The sequence below is a fragment of the Hyperolius riggenbachi genome, chromosome 8 (genome assembly GCF_040937935.1).
Source record: "Hyperolius riggenbachi isolate aHypRig1 chromosome 8, aHypRig1.pri, whole genome shotgun sequence".
Taxonomy (NCBI): Eukaryota; Metazoa; Chordata; class Amphibia; order Anura; family Hyperoliidae; genus Hyperolius; species Hyperolius riggenbachi.
The window spans coordinates 133,665,824-133,678,937 of NC_090653.1; the positions used below are offsets into that span (position 1 = coordinate 133,665,824).

General features: G+C 41.8%; 1 protein-coding gene across 2 annotated transcripts in view; it reads left to right on the forward strand.

Moving 5' to 3' along the window:
- The window catches only part of CHRDL1 (chordin like 1), a 133,905-nt gene that overhangs the window by 15,631 nt on the left and 105,160 nt on the right, over positions 1-13,114 (forward strand). The window lies entirely within an intron of this gene.

Here is a 13,114-nt window from a genome sequence, read left to right on the forward strand (position 1 = left end):
AGTGGGCCAACAGACAATGAATTTTATGAATAGAGCTAAAATTGGCTAATCAAAATTGTATGTGTGTACCAGGCTTCACAGCTAATACTGTACATACTGAAAGTAGCAGGGATCAGCATACAATACAGCTGGTTTACAATCAGTAAAGGCACAGAGTAACACCTTACACTGTACACACTGGAGGTAAATCAGCACACAGTGCAGGCACTAGAGAACAGCGTATACTGTACATACTGTAGGCAGCAGAATTCAGCACACTGCAGCTAGCGTGCCAAAAATATGAGGATCACGTTTTGCGGCGTGCTTATCGCGCCGCACCGAAAAATGGATGGGCCATGGACCAGAATATAGGTGTGGTAACGGATGGAGACAAATTTACATGAACCTAGCAATGGTGGGACATTAGATTATGACAGTGGTGGTGAACCTTTTGGAGGCCGAGTGCCCAAACTGCAACCCAAAAGTCACTTATCTATCGCAAAGTGGCAACAGCAATTTAAACTAAATACTGTACAAACGTTTTAACTCATACATGAACATTATGGAAAATCCAAGTTGAAAATAAACTGTGAAGATAAACAATTTCATCCATCCTACTCCTGAAAAATGTATTCAATTTTTTAGAACCTCACAGTTTTATTTTCTGTTTTAAAAAGCTAAAAAAGTAGGTTTAATGCTACTGTCTCAAATGATAAGGATTCAGCTTTTCCCATAGTCTCGCAGTTAGCAATCATGTGACCCCCAACAAGACAAATTCAGCAATCATGAGGCCCCCCGACAAGACAAATTCAGCAATCGTGAGGCCCCCGACATGACAAATTCAGCAATCGTGAGGCCCCTGACATGACAAATTCAGCAATCATGAGGCCCCCAACAAATCATGAGGCCCCCAACAAGACAAATTCAGCAATCATGAGGTCTCCAACAAATCATGAGGCCCCCAACAAGACAAATTCAGCAATCATGAGGCTTCCACCAAATCATGAGGCCCCCAACAAGACAAATTCAGCAATCTTGAGGCCCCCAACAAATCATAAGGCTCCCAACAAGACAAATTCAGCAGTCATGAGGCACTTAAATAGACAGCATTTCACATAAATAGGCAGAATATGGTAGCCCCCCAAGTTAGGTAGTGAGTGACAGGGACCCCCAGGTTAGCTAGTGAGTGACAGGCGCCTCCAGTTAGGTAGTTAATGACAGGGACCCCGATAGTGAGTGACAGGGAGCCCCTTTAGGTAGTGAGTGAGTGCCAGGGAGCCCCTTTAGGCAGTGAGTGAGTGCCAGGGAGCCCCTTCAGGCAGTGAGTGAGTGCCAGGGAGCCCCTTCAGGGAGTGAGTGAGTGTCAGGGAGCCCCTTTAGGCAGTGAGTGAGTGACAGGGAGCCCCTTCAGGCAGTGAGCGAGTGCCAAGGAGCCCCTTTAGGCAGTGAGTGAGTGACAGGGAGGCCCTTTAGGTAGTGAGAGTGCCAGGGAGGCCCTTTAGGTAGTGAGTGAGTGCCAGGGAGCCCCTTTAGGTAGTGAGTGAGTGCCAGGGAGCCCCTTTAGGTAGTTAGTGAGTGCCAGGGAGCCCCTTTAGGTAGTGAGTGAGTGACAGGGAGCCCCTTTAGGTAGTGAGTGAGTGACAGGGAGCCCCTTTAGGTAGTGAGTGAGTGACAGGGAGCCCCTTTAGGCAGTGAGTGAGTGACAGGGAGCCCCTTTAGGCAGTGAGCGAGTGCCAGGGAGCACCTTTAGGCAGTGAGTGAGTGCCAGGGAGCCCCTTTAGGCAGTGAGTGAGTGACAGGGAGCCCCTTTAGGTAGTGAGTGAGTGGCAGGGAGCCCCTTTAGGTAATGAGTGAGTGACAGGGAGCCCCTTTAGGTAGTGAGTGAGTGACAGGGAGCCCCTTTAGGTAGTGAGTGAGTGACAGGGAGCCCCTTTAGGTAGTGAGTGAGTGACAGGGAGCCCCTTTAGGCAGTGAGTGAGTGCCAGGGAGCCCCTTTAGGCAGTGAGTGAGTACCAGGGAGCCCCTTTAGGTAGTGAGTGAGTGCCAGGGAGCCCCTTTAGGTAGTGAGTGAGTGTCAGGGAGCCCCTTTAGGCAGTGAGTGAGTGACAGGGAGCCCCTTTAGGTAGTGAGTGAAAGGGAGCCCCTTTAGGTAGTGAGTGAGTGACAGGGATCCCCTTTAGGCAGTGAGTGAGTGACAGGGAGCCCCTTTAGGTAGTGAGTGAGTGACAGGGAGCCCCTTTAGGTAGTGAGTGAGTGACAGGGAGCCCCTTTAGGTAGTGAGTGAGTGACAGGGAGCCCCTTTAGGTAGTGAGTGAGTGACAGGAAGCCCCTTTAGGTAGTGAGTGAGTGACAGGGAGGCCCCCCCCCCTCTAGCCGCCGCCGCTCCCCCCTCACCTGGCAGTGTAGTCAGACCTCAGGATCAGCGACAACCCGACCAGTACCAGCGGGCGCCGGACGCACCCGCTCGATATGCGGAAGTGATGTCACTTCTGCATATCAGTGCGGGCGCTGGGTCCTAGCGCCCGCACGATTGGTCGCCGGCTCGCCGCCTGATCCTGAGGTCTGAGTGACGCGGCGGCGGCTGGAGGGAGCCGCTAACAGGGGGTGGCGGCGCAAAGAGATCCGTGGCACCCCAGGACAGATTGGGGGCACGTGCCCCCCCAAAATAGGGCTAGCGACACCCCTGCTTTACACGTAACTTATTTGACATCCTTGAATAAAGAAGCTTATGCACAAGCAAAACAAGAAGGAGAGAACGAGGCTAAGAAGGGAGAAACCACACAGAATCATGTGATACAGTGCTGCACATGCCCAGCCAATGCCACCATTCAGAATACCATCCCGAATTTATAGGGGGAACAAATGAATGAACTAGAAGCAAGCCCAGATTTGCCTCACAGGAGCATCTAAGCACAGATGTCTTGGCACCCTAGACTTTGCCTACAATGAACCTACAGCACCCCCCAAACGCTCCGCAAGTGTGCTGCTGGCCGGCCCAGCTGTCACTTCTCCCTTACTTCCTTTACCTGTCATAGCTATAGGTGTCCCTTAGCATTAGGTAGCCAGAGGTACCCTTGTCAGAATTGTGATGGTTTGTTCATGCAGGAAAAGCTGTCATATGTATATGTTTTAATGTCAGTGCAAACTGTGAAGTTAGAGTACTTCTTTAAAATATTACTCTGTGACTTTTTAACTAATGAAAATGTTAATTTGAGAGTGACAGTGAAACTTTCATAAGAGATTATTTTAATTTGTAAGCTAGGAGATTGCTTACATATTCTTTTTGCATCATGGACATTTCAGCTAGCTGAACACTGATAGCTGATAACACATGCCATGTATTGGGAACAGACATCAACAATATAAAACAAATAAGGGCTTTTCCTATTACTTAAACATTATTTAATAGTCACATTTGCCAGTGGAAATTATTCAAGAATTTATTTAGTTCGTAAATGAAACAAATACAGTACCTAGAAAATGGGTTTAAATTATTATGTTTTAATATGCAAGTATATCTTATATGATGAATTGTTTTAAGAAGAATTATATAATCGGCTTTATATTTAAAAATGAGTATATTTGTTAAAGCCCTGCATTCTTCAATAAGCATTAAATTACTATATATGTAATTCACAGCTTTGCTGAGTCAAAATGTCCGACTTAATTTCTGCAAAAGGACAGACACATTCCAAACTAAATAGTAGAGGGACATGTTATCAGAAATACGTCATAAAAAGATAGATAGAATTACATTGTTTAATATTTAAAAATCCCAATGTCTGTGGCAAATAAGTCAACCAGTAGGTCAGAGAGAAAGGAATGCAAGACACACTGGCTGGTGATGTCCATTTTTAATTAAAGACGTCAAATTGACCCGATAAGCAAATGTCAGTATGTATAAATATCCAAAACTACGTCAATTCCCACACATAAATTAAAGGTATTTGTAAATAATTTTAATTAAATGTCAGCTATTCAAAACTAGATAGCGAGTGATGCACAGAAATCTCAGCCAATCAGAACCAGAGATTTAGGGAAATTCCAAATTAGGCAGCCATATTGCATCCATTGACTATAAAAATAGGAGCGGAAGCTCATAGCACATCACATCTCGACCAGATTTCTTCTGAAAGACAATACTCAGCTTCAAGCCAGACGCTACCTTCCCACACGTGGTTCTAGATGCTGAAGAGATGACAGAGAAAAAAAAAATTACGATACAATGATTTGTATGTGTAGTACAGCTAAGAAATAAAACATTAGGATCAGAGACAAAAGTCTAATTGTTTCAGGAAGAGTTAAGAAACTCCAGTTGTTATCTCTATGCAAAAAACCCATTAAGCTCTACAACTTTCAAAGTCGTGGAGAAGACTTTCTTTTGAAGTTTATTATCTCAACTGTCAGTGAATAATTTTCATTTTAATAGTATTTTTTAATATTTATTTTTAATTATCAATAGTTCACAAGACTGATCTGAAAAAAATCATTTAGAATGCTGAGTAGTGTGTAAACTGCAGATATTAAAGAATGATGCAATGTTATAAAACACACCATATAACTGAAAATAAAAATATGAGAATATTTTCTTTGTTACTAATCTTCTAGTGATTATCCGTACTACACAACCAATTCATTATATCATATATTTTGTTTTCGCTTCAGTGTCTCTTTAATGTTCTGGTGATTTACTTTATTAATTTTCAGCCTTAAGTTCTGTTAAGATGCTAGCAAGAAGTTCACTTAGAAGCTGTTTTTTATGTTATTTTTTCAAGAAGATTACTACAAGTTTTTACATAGCTACTAATGCAGATGAGACTACTTTTGATCGTATTCTACATGACACAACTGTTATAGATCTTTGTTGAATGTACTTAGAAGATTCATGATTGTTTGGCTATAAAGGCCTGATGAGATGGAATACTGTTAGAAGGAAATGCTACTTGGAACTGTTCATATTTTGTTTATATGCTGTATGATAAGCAAATACAATTTTTTTATATCAAATCAAATACTGAGTGCTCTGATTCATTTCAAGGTATACCATCAATCTATAATCCCTGTTATAGAGGGTTCAGGTACTGCTATGCCGGATTTATATGATTGCAACCCTTTAAAGACTTTATCGTTTCCTGAGTTAGCGATCATGCAAAAGGAAAGAACCCCACAGGTGTTTGACACCCTCAATATTAAGTTACCCCTGACTGAAGGATGATCACATCAGTGGAATGCCGAAAGCCGGGTGAGTAACCTCTCATTTACGCTATACTCAGGACTCTGCAAATGGAAGGAAGGAAGAAGGCAGAGTGAGCTACCTTTCTATCATTAGGCGCTGGTAGGCCCATGCCTACAGTGCCTTATGGTAAATCCGGCCCCGGCTAGAAGCCAAACTTGAAAATGTATATTTTTTACATTTCAGATTTTACACAGATTTTATTCCATCCATTAGTAGCTGAATAGTACTGTATTGGTTTTCTTTGTACAGTTGTTATGCTTCCTTTTCTAAATAAAAAAAATAATTTGAGGTTATTTGGACCCACAACTGGAAGTCAGGCCCCAGCCTTCATCATCAATGTTTGGCCCCATTGATGGAAAGCAATCCCAGGTTAGTGGGAAACGCTATAGTAGCAGTTTAATTAAAAAGAGCCCTACACTGGTAGAAATACGGAGGTGTTCCTGGAAATCCTCATAGAGATTTCTAGAAATGCCTTAGCTTTTCTCATAAATCCTTGGGCTTGCAAGGTTTATCGATAAGCATCATTTTGTAGAGTATTGGAGTCTTTATAAACATACATGTGTAACCAGGTTAGTTTTAAAAAATGTATAACATTTCTCTTTAGCAATATTTACTATCATAAAGAAACATGACTTGCTACCAAAGGTGATGCTTGGAATGTCGTGGCTTACTTTAGACAGCTTTGGGTTATTTATTTTTATATATAGTGATCCCTACTGTCATGTTTCCAAGGGCACCTCATAAAGCTGCCAAGAGTCCTTTACTATCACAGATATTCCCGGTACCCCTGGACATCCTCCTCAGCCTGCACTGCTCAGGTCTGGAAATCATCACCTACATAGCCTTTGCAGGTGTGCAATAAAGACTGGCGATATTTAGGAGCCTGTTTATAAAGTGATGATAGAGCAACATTTTATAGCTCACCCGGGATAGCAGCAGCAGCACATCGCAGTGGATCACAAGAAGAAGCACCTGCAAATGTTGTTTTTCTGTACTTTTAGCATTTTTTCAGTTTGCAAAAATGCAAACTGACCATTACTTTACATAAAGCCTACATTTAGGCCTCTTTCACACCAAGACGTTGCGTTTTAGGGGACGTTAAGGTCGCATAACGTGCCCCTAACGCAACTCATGGTGGTGTTGAAGTTGGACGTCAGATTGAGCCGAGTTATGCAGCTCTTGGTGTGCTGTTTTCATTCTATCTATACTGATAGAACAGCCGCTCCAGGATAGTGATGGGAAGTCCAGATCTTTTCAAGGATTCGGATGATTCGAATCGGATCATTGAAAAGATCCGGATCTTTGAACCGAATCATTTGAATCATTTTACTAGGGAAGCAGACTGGGGGTGAAATGACTAGCAGGACACGACTTTCCCTGCACTGTACATTCTGTATGTTCTTGTTTCTTCCAGACAGACATCCACTGTGAACCGAATCGTTCATTGTGATGATCCGGATGATTCGACTCACAAAAAAGATCCGGATCAAATGCACAATTCATTCATGATTTGGACAACACTACCAGTCCACCACAGTGCAGTGAATATTAATTAGCCATGTGGCTAGTCACTGAGCATGTGCAAGCAGTCTAACGCAGCTAAAGCCCAGTATAACAAACATGGGCACTCTGAACAGCACATTGATTTTTCATTACTGTGAGTTGGGCTGCATTACAGGCTGCTGTAACGTGGGACTTTAACGTCCCACTGTGAAAGCAGCCTTAAAGGACCAATTATGCTAGCCCCTAATGGAAACAAACACTTAGAGAAAGGCACTGCTGCAACATTTAGTAGAATGTAATAGATTATTTATTATTATCCTGGTTCCTATGAGACAATGTCCATATTCTCTTTAAAATAACTTTTAAGCATTTTTAAAAAGCACCTAAAAGTTGGTGGAAAAGTAATATAACAAATATTTTCAGAATGTTCTTGTTTGCTGGCGGTTTAACCACTTGACCACTGAGGGTTTTTTCCCCTTTAGGACCAGAGCAATTTTCACCTGTCAGCTATCACTCTAGGTGCTATGTGGACTAATACACAATATCAGTACGGTGAGCTAGGCAGAATCGGAGTCGGTAACAGGCTAGGATCATACACGTTAGATCAGATGGCTGCAGTACAAAGGACTAGGCGAGGGAGTAGTCAGTAAAGCTAAGGTCGTATCTAAGTCAGTCTGGCAGTCGCATTGAAATACAATAATGAAAGTTGCATTGAAATACAATATAATTATCATGGAGTGATAAAGTGCCGAGCAAAACCAGCGTACTGATTGCTATCACGGGCAGTGAGCAACTGAATGAACAGAGCTTATTTGCAGGTGGAAAAGATCACAGACCAGCCCAGAAAAGGAACTGGCCAATTAGCGAAGGTTCCAGCAGAAAAGTGTCAGCTGACCAGTGTGTCAGCTGACACCCACTAGACCCGCCTCCTCAACCTATAAGAACTGCTCTGGGACTGGCACGTCCCCCTGGGGAGGCTGGAGGAACGTACATGCTGAGTGACAGCCGCAGGGGTGCTGGGGATGCCACTGCAGAAATCACAAAAAGGAAGCATCCTGCAGCAGCCAAGTGGTGCCTGAGCTCTCGCTGGAACCAAAAGCAGGTAAGAGCGTTACATCAGCAACTAACTTAATCACAACTAATCACAATGACTTTATCTATATCTTGTTTTCGCCACCAATTAGGCTTTCTTTGGGAGGTACATTATGATAAGAGTTATTTTATTCTAAACACATTTTAATTGGAATAATAAGAACAAAATTGAAAAAATTAATTATTTATGGATAAAACCCACACATTTTATTTGCCCATTTGTACCGGTTATTGCAATGTTTAAAATATTTCCCTAGTGCAATGTATGACGCCAATATTTTATTTGGAAATAAAGGTGCATTTTTTCAGTTTTGCGTCCATTACTAATTATAAGCCCGCAAATTAAAAAATTACAGTTATATACCCTCTTCACATACCTATTAAAAAAAAAGTTCTGTCCCTAAGGCAACTATTTATGTATTTTTTTATGTAAATATATAATATATATATTTATAATATATATATATCTGTGTGTTTGGGTACTATGGGAAGATGTGGGAGGGAAATAGTTAATTTTAGTGTAGTTAATTAATAGTAAAATTTTTAAGTGTAGGTATTTTTACTTTTACTATTTGTCCACAAGATGTCCTCAGTATGTGAATCGGAAGTAATGCGTGCACTGTAACAACAGGAAGAAGGTGAATGACATTCACCTTAGCCAAGCTGAATGTCAAGTAGGTACAGTAGCTTGCAAAAGTATTTGGCACCCTTGAAGTTTTCCACATTTTTTCTCATTACTGCCACAAACATGAATCAATTTTATTGGAATTTCATGTGACAAACCAATATATAGTAGTGTACACATGAGAAGTGGAATGAAAATCATACATGATTCCAAACATTTTTTTAAAAATAAATAACTGCAAAGTGGGGTGTGCATAATTATTCAGCCCCCTGAGTCAATAATACTTTGTAGAACCACCTTTTGCTGCAATTACAGCTGCCAGTCTTTTAGGGTATGTCTCTACTAGCTTTGCACATCTAGAGACTGAAATCCTTGCCCATTCTTCTTTGCAAAACAGCTACAGTTCAGCCAGATTAGATAGACAGAGTTTGTGAACAGCAGCTTTCAGATCTTGCCACAGATTCTCGATTGGATTTAGATCTGGACTTTGACTGGGCCATTCTAACACATGGATATGTTTTGTTTTAAACCATTCCATTGTTGCCCTGGCTTTAAGTTTAGGGTCGTTGTCCTGCTGGAATGTGAACCTCCGCCCCAGTCTCATTCTTTTGCAGACTCCAAGAGGTTTTCTTCCAAGATTGCCCTGTATTTGGCTCCATCCATCTTCCCATCAACTCTGAACAGCTTCCCTGTCCCTGCTGAAGAGGTGCACCCCCCCGAGCATGATGCTGCCACCACCATATTTGACAGTGGGGATGGTGTGTTCAGAGTGATGTGCAGTGTTAGTTTTCTGCCATACATAGTGTTTTGCATTTTGGCCAAAAAGTTTCATTTTGGTCTCATCTGACCAGAGCACCTTCTTTCACATGTTTGATGTGTCCCCCACATGGCTTGTGGCAAACTGCAAACGGGACTTCTTATGCTTTTTTTGTTAACAATGGCTTTCTTCTTGCCACTCTTCCACAAAGGCCAACTTTGTGCATTGCACAACTAATAGTTGTCCTATGGACAGATTCCCCCACCTGAGCTGTAGATCTCTGCAGCTCGTCCATAGTCACCATGGGCCTCTTGACTGCATTTCTGATCAGCGCTCTCCTTGTTCGGCTTTTGAGTTTAGGTGGATGGCCTTGTCTTGGTAGGTTTACAGTTGTGCCATACTCCTTCCATTTCTGAATGATCGCTTGGACAGTGCTCCGTGGGGTGTTCAAGGCTTTGGAAATATTTTTGTAGCCTAAGCCTGTTTTAAATGTCTCAATAACTTTATCTATGACCTGTCTGGTGTGTTCTTTGGACTTCATGGTGTTGTTGCTCCCAATATTCTCTTAGACAACCTCTGAGGCCGCCACAAAGCAGCTGTATTTGTACTGACATAAGATTACACACAGGCTGCACTCTATTTAGTCATTAGCACTCATCAGGCAATGTCTATGGGCAACTGACTGCACTAAGACCAAAGGGTCTGTGGAGTCGGTACAAAAATCTTCTGACTCCGACTCCAGGTACCCAAAATGGCTCCGACTCAGACTCCTCGACTCAAACTCCTTAGTCTAATACTTACCAGGGCTGTGGATTTTGTACAAAAAATCATCCGACTACGGGTACCCAAAATTGCTCCGACTCCACAGCCCTGGTTATAAATATCTGTCAATTAGCCAGAAATACACACACACACACACACACACACACACACACACACACACACACACACACACACACACACACACACACACACACACACACACACACACACACACACTCATACATAATATATATATATATTTATATATACCTTGACGTTTTCCATCTTGAAGTGGGATGTTCAAGGCTTTGGAAATCTTTTTGTAGCCTAAGCCTGCTTTAAATTTCTCAATAACTTTATCCCTGACCTGTCTGGTGTGTTCTTTGGACTTCATGATGTTGTTGCTCCCAATATTCTCTTAGACAAACTCTGAGGCCGTCACAGAGCAGCTGTATTTGTAGTGACATTAGATTACATACAGGTGCACTCTATTTAGTCATTAGCACTCATCAGGAATGTCTATGGGCAACTGACTGCACTCTGACCAAAGGGGGCTGAATAATTATGCACGCCCCCACTTTGCAGTTATTTATTTGTAAAAAAATGTTTGGAATCATGTATGATTCTTGTTCCACTTCTCATGTGTACACCACTTTGTATTGGTCTTTCACGTGGAATTCCAATAAAATTGATTCATGTTTGTGGCAGTAATGTGACAAAATGTGGAGCACTTCAGTGGGGCCGAATACTTTTGCAACCCACTGTATGTTGTATCTGCTTGAGATATGCTCTGTTTCATGATCTTCTTGTATGTGCAATTCTTTATGCATTATTGTGATTGTAAATAAAAGGGTAATACACCATAGGTACACTTCACTCCTTGTTTTTTCAGCATTACAAGTCATCCCCTGTTGCTGCACCATGAGTATACCCAACCTATTGCTTTACATTGACACTGATTTCAGTCAACATTACTCTAATACTTTAGTTGCACACTGGATGGCCTCAATTCTGGTAGCTATGTGAAGTAAATATTTTTTGTAGGTAAAATACCTCATGTGGTATTTTCTCCTTTTTTTGGCAATTCTGAAGGATTTTTTCGACATTTCTGTACATGCGATAAAACCTGTGGTAAAACGTGCGGTAATTGCATAAAGTGCGGTAAAATGTGCGGTATTTCATCAGTAAGCATGCATTAAATAAATAATAATTGTCTTTAATTGTCTTCTATAAGTTAGGATAGTCTTTGGAAGATTTTTTTTTTTTAGGTAGGATGGTGTATTTGATGATGTAGCAAGCTATGGAAAGTATATTTTTAGGCATCCCCTATAAAAAAAAATTCTAGTAAATATTTGGAGTTTTATTTCTACTATTCTTTTCTATTACACAGCCTGAATAGGAACTCCACTAAAACAGCAATAGGAATGCCACTAAAAACTGCACAATGTATACAAATTGACTTTACCTCCAGATACAGGCAGGTCTTAAACAGATCGGTAAATTATGTGCTAACATGCCCCCTAATTTCCATGAGAATACCTATTTTCGGTAAAATTAATGCAAATTACCTCACAAATTACCTCATAATTTACAGCATGAGGTAAAACATGACTAAAACCTACCAGAATTGCTAAATGTCATTACCTCATAAGGAAAATTACCGTACATGAGGTAATTTGTTTGAAAACCTTACCAGAATTGAGGACAATTGTCACTAATGATAATAGGGGTGACAGACAACACAATACAGGTAATAAGCAGTAAGACGTCCAAAGCCAGACCATACACTGGAGTAGTAGTCCCAATAAATCAGTTCACATTATTTTGTGGGCAGAGTGCACAATCAAGTAGTATACACAAAGAGGGAGGGCCATGCAAAAGGCTTACCATCAAAGGTGGGGAGATTAAGGTCTGGAAACTGGCAAGGCCACTCCAGGACCTTCGTGTGCTTCTTCTAGAGCAACTCCTTTGTTGCCTTGGCCATGTGTGTTGGGTCTTTGTCATGCTGGAATACTCATCCATGACCCATTTTGGAGTTTTATATAATGATTCAGGCCAGCTTGTTAACTACTGGTACAGTTTTTCCATCTGTATAATGTACGATAAATAACAAAAAAGGTGTGTCTGTTGACATATGAATACCAGCTTTATTCTCTTGCATAGAGATTGGTGATGCGCAGGAAGGGAGGCAGCAAGTGTGTAGCTGCTCTTCACACCCTTTCATCAAAAAGTATATATTTCAGGATAGGAGGGGGACAGAAAATACCCATCTATCAAAATACAGTGCCCAATTCACTTTTTATGCATCCCTATTTTCTGATATAGATTAACCTCTTGCCAACCGCGTCACGCTGATGGGCGTGGCTGCGGCGGCAGCCCTAGGACCGCCTAACGCTGATTGGTGTAAAGTCCTGGGGTGGGGATTTGCAGGAGATTGCACACGCCGATGCTGATGCTGATTGGCTGGCGGGGGGAGGGAGTGAGGTTGGGTAGTAAAAATATATAACAAAAAATAGGCATATTTATTTTAAAATATAACAAATAAATATTTGTAAAAAACAACAACAACACTGCACCACCAATCAGAGCCCACCAACAGAGAGCTATGTTGGTGGGCAGAAAGGGGGGGGGGGAATCACTTGTATACTGAGTTGTACGGCCCTGCAGCGAGGCCTTAAAGCTGCAGTGGCCTATTTTGTAAAAAATGGCCTGGTCACTAGGGGAGTTTAAGCCCGTGGTGCTTAAGTGGTTAACAAGGTATAAGTGCATGCTTCTGTCTTCAGTCTGCACCAAACTGATGATGATCCTAGGCATGGTGTATTCACTCACTTTCAGAGCTCCATTAATGTGATCATTAACTATATAAAGAACGGGCAGCACAAAACTCACTTATCATGATTCAGCTCTGGGGCATGAGGGTGCCTGAAGAGTGCCATGTCTGTTGGCATTACACTTTGTGAGGAGAGAAGGTTTCCCATGCACCCTTATAAGGTGCCCCATTGCTAAAGGGCTTGTGGGGGTTATCAATGGAGTGGAGGAGATACTATACTCTTGCTGACTCTGTTCTCACTTTTCACCACACCTTTTTCTTGAAGGCAGCATTACTGAGCTCTGATTGAGGTCCCATCCTACAGTTTGTTTTGAAATTACGTTTAAAACC